Source organism: Manduca sexta, chromosome 10 (assembly GCF_014839805.1).
Source record: "Manduca sexta isolate Smith_Timp_Sample1 chromosome 10, JHU_Msex_v1.0, whole genome shotgun sequence".
NCBI classification, from domain to species: Eukaryota; Metazoa; Arthropoda; class Insecta; order Lepidoptera; family Sphingidae; genus Manduca; species Manduca sexta.
Window position 1 is genome coordinate 12,116,934 of NC_051124.1, and position 16,954 is coordinate 12,133,887.

Consider the following 16,954-nt stretch of genomic DNA (forward strand, 5'->3'; position numbering starts at 1 on the left):
CATAAAACATTAGTTCTGATGGAAGACATTAGAAATAATAAAATCTAGACCAACAAGGTACCTATAAGGGTGTCTTCATTTACTTAACATGTAATAAGTTTAATGAATTGAAATTTGAGCAATTGCTTCTCACGAGAAATAAGTCTACAACTCTACCTACAAAACTCTCTTTTATACTTGCTTAATAATTAAACAACTAGGATTGTAGTAAAGTCACTCATGGACCCTAGAAAAAACAACTTACTAATACGCATAACGCGTTACATCAATAGGAGTGGGTAGAGACTATGTATTTTCGCGTCATACGTGTAATCTGGACACATCTATTTCCTTTCAGATACTTTTGTTTATCTTTTTATAGATATTATTTTATGATACTCTTGACTAGTACTTTATTTAGAATTCTAAAATGATGTCAGTTGCAAAGTCCCAATGCTGAACACGGGTCTCATCTATTACTGAGAGAGATTAGGCCTTAGTCCGACACCCTGGCTTAGTGCGGGCAGTCTTCACATACATTCAATTTTTATAGAGAACTTTTCAGATATTTATGATTCCTCAGTGTATCTGATTACCTTCTAATAATCCACCAAACCCGCAAACTATCTACCAATCAGACATTAAACGGTATATTTAGCCCAACGTATTTTTCGCAACGCAATCCCTAAAATGTTCCCATTTTAGGTCATAAAAAACTTTTTGTCCGATGGCTTAGGGTTTATAAGTATCAGAATTCACAAAAGACGCGCACTGCTCCGGGAATCGTGCCCGCGACCTTTTAGCAGACCACCCACCTACAATGTTATCTCTAATCTAATCTTAGACTAACATTATGATAGGAAACTCATAAATTTGATACATTTTCAAACCTATTAATGCTCATAATTTCTGATACCTACGTTTTGGTGTTATTTAGTATAATGATAATCTTAGATATTGAAATATAACTATTTTGCGGAATTTATCACGGTTTTTTATATTATAATTCATTTCTTTTATATTATAATTTGCCCTGTGACCACGAAGCCTGCAAAGTCTTCAAAACGTCGGCAGAAAGTTAATTTAAAAAACCGCAATACAATGCGCAAAATATTTTTATTATTTCATATTCAATGTATTAGTTCGTTTTTTTTAAATAACATATGTCGTGAAACAAGTATGCCGGTCACTTGACGGCTATTATATGATCTTCGCTGACAATAAACCTTCACAACCACAAAATAATGTTAGATGCACCGCTGTCTTTAAAGGAAGGGGGTTAAGATCGAGGAAATTGCATCAGTTGGTGATTGCATTCTCTGATACCATACAAAGTGCAACAGGAAGATGTGACTTTACACTCGTACCTATGAGCTAGTCGTGCCCTGATCAGGTTGGGCTAATTATCCTTTAGAGCTATAGATAAATATGTATACCCCGTAACAACTTTAAGAATACTTCAATACAGTAACATTACTCGTAAACCATAAGTCCAAATACGTTTCCAGCACAACCACGTCGATTAGTTTCCCATCGCGGCAAAAACGGCTTCCATAACCTCAAATTATTTAAGCCGATATCGACATTAAACTCACTGAGAGATGGTTTTTATCGCTCACAAAAAATGTGCCCGCGTCATCGTGTTCAACACGAAATTTATAGGATTTCGTTAGTGCTGGATTGGACTTGTGTATTTTAGCGAAGGATGGAAATTATATATTTTTTTTGTAAATTGTTAAAGGTGTTAGTAATGTAATGTAATTTTTTTTGTAAAGCATGCTTTTAATGTTAGTAATATTTAACCATCTAATACAATAAAATACCCTTAAATACTCTTTAAATAACATAGGTTGTTTAAAGAGTATTTTATTAAATAGGTAAATGTGGTTTACTAGGCTAGAAGTGTGAACTGTATATATGGATATTGTAAGTAGACAATGCATTATAACAGAATAATTGAAGTAATTGACTAAAATATAATAATACAAACACACGAGTTGAGAACTTCCTCCTAATTAGAAGTTTAAAATTACAAAGTACAAGTAAATATTTTTAAAATGGACTACGAAACATTTTCAAGCAAAACTAAATTTCTGCAATTCTTGGCGGTGCACACAGTGCCGCCCGACAAGCTTTTTAATAAAAATCTTGCCCATCCGACTAATTTACTTAAACTTCGCAGGACTTCAGCTCTTAATTGTAATTTCCTATGACATTATTTTCCCATTCTCTGTGCTCAAAAGCCATTAGCTAACTTTGGAGAGCTCTGTTGGGACATGAGTTAGGAATATTTAATGGTAGCAGTAAAGATTTATTGTAAAAGGTTTAATTTGGACCGTTATGGTGAGAGTGCATAGTTATATTATGCAATTATAAATTATACGTGATTATCAAATTATTATAAGTATTAGAAATAGCATAATATCAGTATCTCTAAATAAACTCGCGAAAGTCATAAAAATCATTTTATATAATAAAACTACTAATCCAACCTTAAGCAATCTAAGCAGACGGATACAAAAAGTAAAATTGAAGTATATTCATTAGTCGCCGCTGCAAGCGCAGGCGGTGCGGCGCGGGCGCAGTCTATCATTACGAGTTTTGTTTTAAAAATGGTCTAATTATTCACATCTCGCCTCTATTCCTATTCAAATCGACTATTGTACCGCATTAATTATACTATTTGATTGGCTTTTGAGTTGTGATATGTGAAGCAACATTTGTAAGTTAATGAAGGTTTATGTTCTTGAATGTAGGCCGATTTTCTCGATTGCTAAATTTATTTTTTTAAAAGTATATTCGTTAAGCCTGGTTTACGTAGATTACATAAAATCGTTTCAAAAGTACCTACTTAACATTGTTTACGCAGATTTAAAGACTAAAATCCGAATTATCTCACAAGAAAATAACATAAATATAGCAATAATATCAACATTTATAACTAAATGAAATCATTCCGGTACACGTATAAGCATTACCTACATTTTATCTTTGTGGTCAATTAAAACGAAATTCCGATGGTTATAAATGTTAATACTGCGTTATCATAACTTTTATTCACAATTTTGACGGCGGCATTCTTAATTAACCCAGAATAAGGTTTTATGGCTCATTTACGAGCCACAAAGGTTCGCAGTTGTAATTTCTTATACTGTCTGTGGATAATCGAACTCGGCTTGATTCAATGCGATAAAGTTTGAAACTTGTTTTGGCATTAGGGCTGTCTTGATCAGGGTTCAACTGTAGCCAATATTTCTGGCTCGTCTGAAGTTAGTCGCAAACGCGACGCCATTTGCAGCTATATTATTTTTATGTAAAGGTTACTATTGCAGGTGGGTTAAAAAGATTGGCGAGTTATTATTATTAGGATAATTAACTCAGGAGACTTATAAGTCGTACTTTATTAATCAATATTAAACTGTGGGATTATTAACCAATTTGTAGTCATAATAACAAAATGACATTTGAAATGTGTAATAAATGCCTTTGCTATTAACATCCCGAATAAATAAGTTGAAACTCGAACATAAAACTTAAAGCGACCAATTTAAAAACACGACCACAGAATTCCGCCAACATGCCCATTCCGCCAACCCAATTACGCAACCGCGGTACACATTTTATTACATCTGCTCGGAGATGAAAAAAGCCAAAATAACATCTATCTTTATTACGATCATAATAGTGACCGGTCCGGAATCGAACCGGGCGGCGCACGGCTCGCGCGAATTGATTCGACACACCGCTGCGCAGAACAAATTGCGTTCTTGGATGCGCAACGAAAAAACCGGTAGGTAAGGCCTCGGGTGCCAGTTTTATTTCTACACTCAATGAGAAATATCAAAATAATATGTGCTGACAAAAGAACATCGTTTTTTTTTTTCATTTTTAGAATTGCGTCGCGTTAGTAGTCAGTTGTGTCGTATTTTTTTGCTAAGCAATGTTACTATATGGTAACATTACATTAGACTGAATATCTCCTTTACAAAGGAATTGTTAATCAGCGAATTTCGTCATGTTCATTGTTAAATTTAATTACTAACTCAATACAATTATTTTATTTTGGTTACACTTCAACACATTTGATACAATGCTAACGGAACCAAAAACATAATTACATACACTAAAATCTAGAATTACTAAAAGATTATTAATAAATCTTTCGCGGCACATGATAAAGTCATATAGGTTGTCACATAAACAACTTTACAAGATAACTTTATTGTCAAAACTTTTTAGTGTAACATTTAATTTTAATATAATAGCAATAATCTTAACATTTTAATCCCATTTGCGGGCAATAAATAATAGAATTGAAAAACCACTGGTCTTATAATGGCGGATTTAAGAGAAAAAAACGTTCAAATGTATTTCTGAGAGCAATTTAATTAACATAAACAAAGGAAACGCTGATGTCTCTTATCTTAATTCTAATGCGTCTGATCCAAAATCATCGATTTAATCGCGGGTTAGTTGAACCGTATAATATCTACTTATGTTAATTAACTTGTTACTTAAAATTTAAGAAAGAGGGCTTTGGTAGCGATGATTCGTGATAGAGTCTCGTTGTGGTCAGTTTGGGTTTTGAACTGGGTTGATACCACAATATTTTATAGAAAAATTGATGAAACAGATTAAACTAAACTTGATAATATATTTGCTGCATTTGGACTCATTGCATTTCCTTGAGTAAAATGAATGAAATTTTCTTGAATATGTTGAATGTGTATTAAATTATGTAACTGCTTTTCATTCGTCTAATTTATTAAAAGTGATAACTTCACCTTTTTTACTATTATTTTTGTATATTTATAACGAATATTGAATGAATGTTGCGTTTAATTCTTACAAAAAACAACCAAAACTTCTACATAGTATGTTTTTATGACTCCTTCTTTACGGAAGAGAATGCACAATCGTTGTTTCTTACGAACCGCATGTTAACACAGAGAGCGTCAATTGCGACGAACGCTTCCTTCAGCAACCAGTTGCTTGTTTTATTGTTCATTACATATACAGTGAAAGTTGCTTTGAATGATCAACATTTTGTATTATTTTGCAATTCAGATTTGTAGTCGTCTTTTTTCATAAAGTTAAATTGGCGTATGTCTGGTTTTTTTGTTATGGTTTCGTCCTAATATATTCGTTAGTTAGATTGTAGAACATGGGATTGAATAAAGCTATAGAAATAGACACGCTATCGTATTACTTCGCTGCTGACCTCTGTGACTACAAGCGCTAACTTATACAATACATGAAGACAAAACTCATAGTTTTCATCCAAGCGTCCGTTAGTACATGAAACACGTATAAGCATAACAACAAAAAGGTGTTCGTGCTATCTAAATAATAGGTAATAAATAATAGAAAGTTATTATTGTGGTAGGCGCCAGGAGGGAGCGGGGCGTGGGAGACGCATGGGGGAGTGCGGGCACGCTAATGTATGCTCAATAGATGCTTGATCATACACCTTGAGTGCGCAGCGTCAGTCTTCTAGAGACGGGCTCAACTCATCGATAATTGGGAAGTAGATTAAGCAACAGATTCACAACTTCTGAGGAAATGCTCGTCACATAAATGTATAAGCCAACCAAATGTAACGTCACTTTAGCGCATAAATTAGGATCTGTGCTCCCAAATTAATGGTAATAAAATGTGTGCTATTTTCTTTAATTGGTTAATGTAACATAAATTTAGTTTGTTTGAAACTTGTGAAACACGCCTTAAGAGCCTTAATATTCAAGATGTGTGGTATATAATTCCATAAACATGGTTTAACCTTTCCTATTCTTAACTCTTTAAAAGATTTGACAAAAAGACGAACATAGAAATCAGTGGCGAATAATGAATTTTTAGTAGAGCTGTAAAAATAAATATGTAATAGAGATTAACCAAATATTTATTCGCGTAATGGAAAATATGTTAAAAATAAAGTTTTTATGCGCACAGTTTTTTTTTCTAATAATTATATAAATTTCATAAGAGATTATAAAATACATAATTGATAAATACAATCCTTAATAAATCCATGTCGATAAATGTTACCATCTCTACCGCCAGAGGGCGAGTCCATTACTCTTTGTCGACATAATACCGACGTCAGGTATATTTCTGCTACTATAATGTTCATTGTAAAACATTGTGTAAGTTTGGTTATCTATAGTCATCTTCGTGTCCAATAACATGTAATTTAGATAGAGATTTTAGTGAATTTATTTCAGTATCTTTTTGGCGGGAAAATAATAATGGAGAAATCGAATAAAGAACGGTCGATTTTGAAAAAATATGATACAGTTTTAATTTTATCTTGTACATTTTGTATACAACTAATTTAAATAATGTTGTTATTGTGACTATAAGCTTCTTTGAGTAGACGTATAATAAGCAATAGCTTTCTGTCTATAGCATAGTTTTTTTTAATTTATTCCACTTTAATGATGTCACTCATAGCTAAAATAGCACATAAAATTAAAGAATCTGTTTTTATATTTTATTACGTATAAGTATATACCTAAATTTCATAATCTATGCCTGATTTAATTTTAAGTATCTCAAAAGTAAAATCGACTAACCACAAAAAGTAAATTTATTATAAAATGGATACAATCAAGCCTTCAGGCTGCAAGCCCAGGTGCATTCTAAATGTTATCTTGAAATATTTATAACGTAAATAAAGTGCAAACTAAGGGTCCGTGCAGATGGCGTTTTTGTTCGCGCCGACCACGCATTCTCTCTGCGCGTTTTCGGCGTGATCACTTATATGTATATTTTAATTTAAGATTGTCTAAAGTTCTATTAAATATTTTAAATTAAATTTCACAAGGTATATTAGAGACAGTGTTAAGTATGTACCTATCAATATGAATTCTGTTCATTCTTATTTGTTTTCTAATAACAGAGTTAAGACAAAACCTTATTAAAAAATTAAAATTACATATCAGTTTGTTCACAAATTAGGCAAATTATATAAAAATTGATGATAAAAGTACACAGTTCTGGATAACAACGCGTTGAATGCGCGTTTTATTTGCGTTTTGCGCGCGCAGTCATGTATAAAATTACCAGTCTGTATGGACCCTAAGTGCGGTGACGGCGGTGCGCGATCTGTCTGAACGCATTAGCTCTTAGATGTCGAAGCTCAGTATTAAACTTTTACGATTCCACAATAAAAAGGTTTGTACCGAATGTTCAACTGTTTAGGAGCTGCACATTTTTGTGTCTTCTTGTCCATAAGAGGATAGAGGAAAAACTATCTCTTATAGTAAGGCGATAAAAAAATTAAGTATTGTAGTACGATTTAAATCAATAAAAAAATTAAGTAGTATTTCAATAAATGAAGATATTATGAGGCATCATGGCAGGAGTTAGATTTTATCGTTGGGCGAAATAATTTCCTCACATAACTTGTCTATTATGTGGACAGTATAGCTTATTCGACGGTTGTTATCATTATGCCGGCCGGGCCTGTTTTGTAGTAAACTAGAAAATGCTCTCACAAAATCTATAGAATTTTAAAATGATGCCCCTAGACGAGTATTTTATAGAAAATAATTTCATCAAAGGCGTTTATCATTATACAGATGCATTAACAATATAATTATAATTTTTTGTCCTGTTGTAATTCTACAAAACAGTTGATCGAACGCAATTAGCTCAATTAGCGATAGTTATTGCATTGTTCGTTTTAAATGCTAAGTAATTATAGCGGTTCGACGTAAGTAATTAAGATCGTTTGTATGGAGTTTAGATGGTTTTGCGTACCGAAATTATATTGATAATTATACACGTTTACGCCAAAATGTACTCTATTTACATATAATTACGGTTTATGGAGTATGTTAGTAAAAAAACAATGTATATCGATAGCTTATTTAGATATTTTTTAAAGCGAAAGGTTGAAATGTCATAATTACAAAACATAATATATTTAAGGTGTATATTCACTATATTTCTATGTTCCGTGATCATAATATTTAAATAATATACATACAGAACATATTAACGAAAGTCGACATGATTTATTAACGATTAAATCTAAGGAGAGTTAAGAGACTCATTTCACATAGTTATAATTTTGTTATATCTAATTTTTTGACTTAGTTTTGCAACCTAATGTATATTAAACCGCCTTATTACAAATAGATACCTCAGTACTTAAATTAAGATTTAAAAGTCTAGGTTTGTTATGGTATTAAATTTAGTTATCGGACTAAAATTCATTCTTATTACTAATCCGAGACCAACCGAGGCTAATCCGAAGATAGTCTCTGGTTTAATTAGTATCCACAGATTATAATAAAAAAAATAATGTGTTATAGTGTTTAATGTTATTCCTTATAACTACACATATATTCGCATCCAAGGACATTAATAAACAGTTAATATTCGCCAGCTTTTCAATTGTATATCGTAGCGCGGGACACCGCAGCTGCCGGCTTAGGCGGTGGGTACAAAGGCTCGGTCCATAATCGAATTGATTCGTTAATTGCTTGGTTTATCTGCAGCCGCCATTAGCCCGCCGTCCCACGCTGCCCGTATAATTGCTATCTCTTACGACCCGTTACGAATCAGAATCAAACCTCGTTTGAATTTACTTCATCAAAACTAATTTGTGTTCTGTGTTCAATGTTAGGGATTTCATAAGATTTATCAAATATCGTCTAGTTTCTGTTCAAAATGGCGGGTGTGTGTAATACATTGTTGATAAATACAATGATTCGAAGATAAATTCGAATAACGTAAGAGTTACATTCTTTCGTTCACCAAAATTATCCCGACTACCCCGGAAATACACTGAGAGACCCTGAACCAACGCACCCATTGACTTTTTTTTATTATTTTGTAAGGCGAGACTAGCTTACCATTCGCCTGATGGTAAGCGATACGACCGCCCATCAGTAGAAACACCATCCAACACCTTGAAATACAAAGTATTGTTCGGTATTCCACTGCGCTCGCTATCCTGAGACATGAGATGTTAAGTCTCATTATGTCCAGTAGTTACTCTGGCTACAATATTCTTCAAACCGGAACACAACTATGACTACACACAACTGCTTGGCGGCAGATATAGACATTGCGGTGGTACCTACCCAGGCGGACTCTCACATATAATAGCTTACCACTAGTGACGTAATTAAATAAACGATGAACTCACCAGTATTTCTACTACATATTACCTACTCTATTTCATGCCATTACGACATAATTTTATTCGGTATATTGTGGAACAAAATATGTCGAATATTCTCCTGCTAGCAATTAATACTAGACGATATTAAATTCCACACATTTCCTATTAAGTTTCTTATTACTCTGAGAAGGCAGTAATCAGATACTAAAACGCTTCCGTGATTTGATAAGCTCGCGTAACCTTGATCGTGCGTTTAGATAGTGAAACGAAGGAAATAGTAGATATTAATTTATAACTGGACTCTAGTTATCGGTCCATCGGTTTCTTGATGAACTTGCGGAAAGAAATTCAGATCCGTCATTCAATGAATTTCTAATAGGAAGTCGAAAATTAATCGATGCATATTATGTGTTGAGTAAAATATGTACATACATTGACGTATATTCTATAGACACGAACGTCCATATCAACTGTTTGTTCTAAATCTGAACAAAAATGGCAACCAAAACCACTATTATAATTTATTTATTCACTTGAACAATAAATAATTTTACTCATTTGACTACTATTTTTTATTCAAATTCAAGTTTACACTTAGAATCGAGTTCTTATAACATAAGCGACACTCCGTACACAACCACAACATGTCAATATTGACCATACTAATCAGTTTGAATGGATTGCAGTTCAATTCAGTTGAACACAGTGAATGTTCAGAACGCCAAATCTAGTATATAGTACATATATATATATCGATGGGTACATATTATTACAATATAATGTAGAACTCAGCAGCAAGACATCGTTCGCATGTCATATTTCAGTACTTAAGTAATGAGAGACGTTGCTCAGAATTAGTGTTTCGGTCCGCACAAGCGGAGACGTTCCCTTACGAACTTTTAGTATTATTTGCATATAAATTCAACATTATATAGATTATTATGGAAATATACTTCTTTTTATTTTAAACTAGGTGTTACTCGCGGTTTCGCTCGTGTAACAAGCCTTTCCCTTTACAAAAGTCTCTAAAACACTGTACGACGCCAGCGTCATCTATATAAACACCTGATTAAAAAGGTCCATAATTTCCTATGAGAGCCAATTACCGGGATAAAAAGTAGCTTATGTGTTAATCCAGCAGATGGTCTACTCGAATGCTGAATATCATTCAAATCTGTTAAGTTGTTTCTGCGTTTACTTCTAACAAATATAACATTTATATTTTTTTCACATTTATAGCATTAATAAGATATGATATAATTCAAATTACTATTAAATGACAGATATTGACAACTTCTTACCGAGAGGCGCGAAACACTACACTATAACACTAATAGTCTCTTTAGCAACATCAGCCACATAACTGTTACAACAAAAATTATAAAACGTCGTCTTGACCTATATGGAACTGCCATTACACATACCTAATTTCTAAGTATGACACCCTTATTAGCAGCCACTAATAACGTTTGAAACATCCAACACAAAACATAAGTTTTGATATAATGTGCTGCGCGGGCGAGACTGCGGTTCAAGCAACATTCTGATATGTCGGAGGACGAAGCGTGCAGATCTCTGGGATTATTTACTTCTTTTTGGAGTTCCTTGTGATATGATTAGGACCGTGCCGGCATAATTGTGGCGATCTTTGAAGGACATACCGTTTTTTATTTATAACAGATGAATAGGTCCGACGTGATGCATTAGAATCGAAATTTAAATTAACTTTATTATCAAAAAGGTTTATCTAATTGTCAATGAAATTATGACTACGTTGCCGATCTAAGAATTTAGATTTTAAAGACGAAGAACATTTTGACATGCAGTCGTCAAGGTATTTTCTCTCATATCAAACTATATAAAATTCGAATCATTAAGCTTACCTTTATATACAAAACCGTATCACTAACTTCACAATAATTTGCCATAATTAATAGCCGCGGGGGGAAGGGCGTTACACTGGACCTGGCTGAACCCCACAATTAATCGCAATTATGCTATCATTAAACAATTGTTTTTCCATGCGATGCAATTTGTCACGCAGCGAGATGCTCCGGCGCACGCATGGGTAGGAGGGGGTAATTGCCCCAGTTAATTGAGACCAAGATAGATGGACATTAAATGTTCTTTGAAACACCGACATTGCAAACAACATTATTGTCATTTTAAAATGGACTATAACATATGATTAACGTAAAAGGTAACGTAGCGTATATGCAGGAATTAAGGTGCCATCGTTTTGTCTATTTTTGTTGTCAAGCGTGTGTGTTCTGGTTTTAAGACGGTGCATGTATGTACATGGTGTTGTGCGACTAGTATAACCTATATTATTATATTATATAGTTAGGTAGTTTCGATAATCTAAATAATAATTATTTTGTATTTTTTTCTTAAAAACTATATTGAACAAATGCGTCTGTCGGCACAAGGTAAAAGTTAATACCGCGGTTAATGAGTTGAGATCTAATAACTAAATCCTTCCATTATGCATTTTAATGATGCAATTAGCGCAATAGACCTTTCTTTTAAACAATACATTTTGAAAACAATAGATTTACAACAAAAGGATTGAGCAACTATTGTTAAACTATAAAGAAACCGTAACAAAGTATTTTAAGCATTTTTCTCGAAAGGGTGGATTTTATACAATTTAATTATGGGCTGGTTTTATGAGGTAAGAGCATTAGAGTTTAAATCCGGTTGAGTTATAACGCATAGGGCAAAAAAACAATTATTATTTTTCATTGAATGAATAGATCATAGAAAAGGAAGGTAAAATTTAATTTTAAAAAGCAATAACCTTGTTTAATTGAAGTTTTTTTTATTATGTCTTCGATGTAACTGACGTATAAAGCATTATTTGAAAAGAAATGTGTTTTCCTTCTATAGATACACAGTAATAGTTACATTTGAACATTTAATAGATACTTCACACTAACATTAACAATAACATACGATGTAACTACAATAACCTCACTCTAAAATCACAACACAGTGAGATCTCAACAAAAAATGAACATGGAGTTATAGAAATACCTCAAGCTAGCGGGTAATAAAAATGTGTGAATTGTCGGCTCTCGGTGGAACGGTAAGGATTTCTCGGGTGTCTACAGGAAGCGATAATAGCGCCGCCAAAATAAAGCCGACCCATCGCGCCAACACTCTAACTCTATACTGCGCGCGACTGACCTATGTGCGATCTTTACCGCGATTCAACAGATTTTTATTTATTTGTAATTAGCTATGCCCGCGGTTTTGCCCGCGTGGTAATCAGTGTCTCACAAAAATTTTCTCGCGTAAATCCAAACCCACGAGATTTTTAGAACCCTTCTTTTTTAGAAACCCTCTTCAACAGTAATCGTTATATTTCAGTAAATTTACATCAAACCATTATGTAGTATTAACCTAAACCTGCCTCAGAAATATTACTATCTTTTTGTAAAAACCGTTCATAAATCCGTTTAGTAGATTTTGAGAAAATCGATCACACAAACGGATAGTTTTTGGGGACTTTGTTTTATAATATATAGATGTGAGTTTACATTGTAAATAATATGTTGAAATATTTGTTACCAGTATGTTGTTTTTATTCCATTATTGTACTGATTTTTTTTTGCAAATGAGCTAGCGGTCTGTCCGATGATAAGCAACACCCACCGCCCATGGGCTTATGCTGGGTTGGCCCAGGCGCTACCTACTCAGACTTTTGAATTATTTCTCCACTACAAATTTAGTTTTAGTAATATGTTATACTTAAAGTTTAAGTGGAGTATTAATATTATTTTAAAAACATTCTTCATATAATACGGGAATTTAAAAGTTACTTCCTTTTATTTCTGTTATAGGATACCACTAGAGACAAAATTCTATGTGGTCATTTACGATAAAGCGAAATGAGTACGATAGATGTAACAGATACAAAAAAGCGAAACTAACAAATCGAGACGACAGCAAAAGAAGAGAAAGTCACTCATAAAAGTAACTAGAGAAGGGTTGCATTATAACGGGTTGAACCTCGTTTAAACCGCGCTGTCCGTGTGGGCACCGGCCCGGTGTAAACTTAACCGACGGAGCGCGTGCATCAAAGGCGCCGCCGCTCTTTGTGCCGCCCGCCCATTGTCTCACACATGTTGTTTTAATACACTTAATTTCGTGTTGTCATGTTAAAAGTTTATTATTCACACTTAATCCCGGCACACTATTTTGAACTCTATTGCATTTAAACACAGTAACAAATATGTTGTTGATCTCAAATTAACACGTATTTTATTGGAAGTTTTTTTTATGTGACGAGTGATTCAAGTTGTCGAGTGTTGGGTCTCTATGTAGAGACAAGTTTTAATTTACTTTTTTAAGTCGTAATACTTTATAGCGGAAGTGTTAAAAGGTTTCTAAATACATTGTAATACGAGTTGTCGCTATTTGAAGTTCATGCTAGTGAAGTCAAAACAAAGAGGAACGTACCCGACGTTCCTCTTTGTTTTGTTGGTGGTCTTGTCTCGTACATAAAGGAAGATAGTTTTATTGAATTTTATAATCAACCCTAAATGTATATAAAATCTGTATTATACACGAACACAGGATATAACACCACCAAGCAGAATCGAATCAAGAATCATTGTGATCACCCAGCAGCACAAACAAATATTTCAATAGATCTTGAAGAAGATTTATGTGCGATTTAGAATTATTAATTATTATAACACAAAGACATTATAGCCATTTTTCATATACCATGCAAGCTGTTTATGCCTGAGTGTAAGGTTGTTTTAATTTTCTACCCGACTCCAAAAAAGAGAGGCTAACTATACGTCGTCAAGCGAGCCTACATCTATGTTGGGCGCAAATTCCTGACGCAGGACTAATACTGAGCAGTTTAAATATCACTTTACTTGAACAAGGATTCGAACCCGGGACTTCAAAGCCGTGTCGTGCCGCGCACGTAACTTCGCTACTGAAACAGTCAACGATACATAGGTCATGTATATACATAATGTAACAATTCGACAAGTCTGTCCGGTCTTGTGTGGCGTCTCGGATTCTATACCACAGTGCGGTAACAAAAGGCTTTGTGTTAAACCTGTTTTATTTACCGTGACACTGGATAACTCATTTATACGATGAAAGGCTAGGAGGTCGGAAATGGTATCTGAGACTTTAGATATTTACGATAGTGTTTATAGTTTTCATTTGGATTCATTTGATATTAAATTTTGGACAATGATTTCTTATGTTTCTCTGCGAATGTTAGAAATCAAAATATTTTTTCGGATTTTATCGCCGGTATTATTTCTCGAAACGTCGGGAGAAAATCAAAGTATAAAAGCCACGATATCAAGAAACTGTTTATTTCAAATTTTTGAATGAAATTAAGACATGAAAAATTCAAATTGATATTGGACATAGCTGACGTTAAGTTCCAGGCTATGTTAATTTTTGTATGTATTTATAGGTATAGCCTAATTTTTTATTAGTAAATACATAATAATAATCAGAACACGCTAGGCAGTGGATGTATTTTGAATTTAACATCGCAGTGGAATCCACCCAAACAGCCATAAGTGATCACCCATATACAATTGTCTGGTATTATCGCCTTTATGATACAAGGAACTTCTGTATCTGATTAAAGATGGGACTGGCCTATGAGTGTACCGCAAGCTCCCGTCAATGAATAATGCAGTGACGACTGTCGAGCGCAGGTTCTCGACAGCGCCACATTTGAATTACAAAATAAGGTCAGGGTAACAGGAGCATTATTCATGTTAATATCCTTCTGTGGATACTTATAGAGTTTAGCCCGTGACTCTGTCTATGTTTTTTTCCTTTATTGTATTAACTAGGTTCTTAGCAGTCTATTACAATCTAGGCTGAAAAACTAATAAGCAATACAATTCTAACTTCTTATTATAATATTATAATAGCTGTTCATGTACCTTATTACAAATAAATAAATATTCTAGGTTTTAAGTTTACTGCAACTAATAACACTGTTCTTAGAGTCTGTTAACATAAAAACTATTCTATGTTGAAAATATTTTTAACGAATATTGCAAATACGATTGCTCTTAATGTTAGCAAAACTACAGTGTGACCTTTAAAAAAAAGAGCGTATACATCTAAGGCTAGCACCGCATGTCTATGACCGCTGATATTGCAGATTAAAACGCAGTGATTATATTCTCTTTATTGCAGATGTCCAGGGGCGGCGGTGGTCCTTGCCATCAGGTGAACCGTATGCTCGTTTGCCTCATATAACATAAAAATGTGGCCATATTGACTTCTATAGGGAATTAAATTTCGGACAAATGATTTTAGAAACTATACTCACTATTACATAACTTAGTAAAGGAACTGAAGACCTCGCGGGCCACTTTTAATTTTAGACCAAGTAAGCGATAAACGAACATCATGCACCGCATATTAAACATAGTTACTAAACTTAACAATAACAAAACAAAATTTGTTAATGAATGTTCTATGTCCAGATAATAAAAGTATGTCACACTAGCGCAGTGTCGACCGCGCAGTGGGAGGTTGTTTTGACACCTAATAGCGCAGCGTGCGCCCGCGCAGCTTGATCAAGCTTGTGTCTCTTTTATCATTACTAAATATAATTTGTGTTTCCAACCAATAATCGATATGGAGACAATTTCTTTAAGATTGCGATTGGAAATAAATTGGCTTAGAAAACAAAATATGCGTTTGAATTTTAAGGTAATATTTAAGTGGTAAGTTTTTTAAAAATAATAATGTAGAAATATTTTATCTATACCGTTATTATAACGCAGTTTTATTATAAGTGACAAAGACCATTTAACAAAAACCAACATCTTTTATTATTTATTTGCCCGGATTTAATCTTGATAATTCCATTAATTTAAGGAAGCATCTTGACTATGTTTCAAATTATTAAACGACATGGCGAAATTCGAAACTATATTTGGTAAAACAGAGCAGGAAATTTGTCGTTTCATTAAATTGTAAATTGTACCTTAAAAGGTAAGGAATGTAAACTAGTTCATGTGAACATTCTCTAAGTTCATTAACAGACGACAGTTTTTGTTTGAACTCTAGTTGGTTCGCTGATTAAGCTCACGCACACATACATCATCATCCACGAAGGGGTATGCAGAGACACAACCAGGGCATCCACTTTTCGCCAAGTGTGTTCCATCCCTTGATGTGATGGGGCCGAGCCTATCGCCATATCGGGCTCAAATTTCAGACTCCGAGCTGATACTGAGCAGAAAAACCCAAAGATCACTTTGCCTGACGCGGGATTCGAACCCAGGACCTCGGAGCGCTGTCGTACCGCGCAAGCAGTACAACTACGCCACCGAGGCAGTCGAGGTAAAGTTCACAAAATAATTAAATACATAGTCTTATAAATAAGCACCATATGCCGTCTCACATTGGCATGAATTGCAAAACATTGGGGAAAATAATTGTTAGAGTGATTTCGTACGCCGCCTTCATTAGCTTAATTTGTAACATCAGGCAATTTTGTCACGAACATATTAAAAAAACGTTCAAAAGATTTTCCTTTAACCCTCGTAAGTCATAGACAAATTACCCAGAACTATAGACCACAACGATGTTACAATGTAATTTTGCTTTCAAAGTGGAAGGGCCACGTCGGTTACCGTAAGCCAGGGTTATTTAGACCTCGGGCATTATAGAATTTTGAGCCAGTGAGGTGTTTTTGCGGGTCCCTCCGAGGCGCGTTTGTCATAGTTTTTGCCTCGCCCTAACGACGCTTCGCCGACCGCGCGGCATTCCTATCAAATTATACCGACGGGCTGGGGTGAGTACTATTTGTGAAAATAATAGATAATAATA